Source organism: Simochromis diagramma, unplaced genomic scaffold, assembly GCF_900408965.1.
Source record: "Simochromis diagramma unplaced genomic scaffold, fSimDia1.1 OVJJ01000707.1, whole genome shotgun sequence".
Classification (NCBI taxonomy): Eukaryota; Metazoa; Chordata; class Actinopteri; order Cichliformes; family Cichlidae; genus Simochromis; species Simochromis diagramma.
In genome coordinates, this window is record NW_024387108.1 from 235,943 (window position 1) to 237,346 (window position 1,404).

General features: G+C 37.7%; 1 non-coding gene across 1 annotated transcript; it reads right to left on the minus strand.

Moving 5' to 3' along the window:
- Window positions 1-1,129: 1,129 nt before the first annotated feature.
- Window positions 1,130-1,203, minus strand: trnaq-uug. Its single transcript has one exon. It is a non-coding gene; the product is annotated as a tRNA-Gln (tRNA).
- Window positions 1,204-1,404: the final 201 nt, after the last annotated feature.

The following is a 1,404-nucleotide window of genomic DNA, read 5'->3' on the forward strand; positions in this document are numbered from 1 at the left end:
TTTTACATTGCTTGTATGGTTTGAATTAGTAAAAGAACTAAACCTAAGGAACCACAAGTACTTAAGTGGGTCGCTTATGACTCTGAGTTTAAACCAAACCAATTGGATTTAAAATTTAAGAACTGGTCACATACAGGTATTAATGTATATTGTAAAATAATGGATAAGAATGGCCTTCAAAGTTTTCAAACATTACAAAAACAATATGAGCTAGATAAAAGTGACTTTTTCAGATACCTACAATTACGGCAACATTTGTCCTCAAAAGTGACTAAAGAAATTAATACACAACCTAATTAAATAATTAATCTGATTTTGCAAACATACTTTAAGGGATATAAGTCAATTATCTATAATATGCCCTATAACTCTACCAGGGCATATTAAAAAGGATGTATTTGTCGCCACATTTGGAGGACTCTTTGAATTTGGACAGCCTTTCTTCTGTCGCTGTGACGTCGTTGCCTCCAAATATGGCATTTGAAGCATCCTTCCCCTGAATTTGGACACAGCATTTATAAGATTGGGGAAACCTGCAGTCAGCTGAGACTGAAGAAGTCAGTTGGATGAGTGACGAAATGTTTCTCCCACTGAAAACGCTACATCCAGATGAACAGAATCAAACTTTTGAGGGTTATGTTCTGATATTTCAGTATCAGATTCACTATCAGAAATGTGTGATGCAACATTGCTGACTTTCTCGCTCCATTCCAGTGACATTATTTAAGGTTATTTGGGGGCTTAGACTTGTGGGGGAACCCTTAATTCCAGTCTACCTGAGGGAATCCCTCAGTTTAAACTGAGTTGTGTACATTTGTACATTTTGAGCTCCAGCAGATTTTCTGTGCAGACAGATAGTGATCAGATTACCTGATGATGATATCTAAATTACTTTTTGCTCTTTGTGGATTTTTACCATCTTTGTACATCACATGACAAACAGAAACAACTGTTCGTCTTGTCCAGTTTTCCTTTAAGTGAAGTATTTCATCTGCTGGAACAGTTTCACTGAGTCTTCATTGGTGTCAGTAAACTGACTAATTGAGGACAGGGTGGAGTGTTAGACGAGTTATACAGCACAGGCCAATAATTCCAGGCCAGGAATTTGACAACAAGAGCAAAGATTCAATGTCAGAAGTGGGATTCGATCCCACGTCTCCTGCGACCAAAACGCAGCGCCTTTGACCGCTCGGCCATCCTCACACACCGTACCCCTTAATTGTGCACAGCTGCTGATTTCCACTCAACATTCATGTTAAGTATATATAAACTAAATAAAAATAAATAAAATGATTAATCCCTCTTTTGATATGATCTGGGTTTTGGTTTTTTTTACAGCATTGCACCTTGGCTGATGATGGGCACTAACATAAAGATCTCACATGACTGATCTTCTGAACTCCT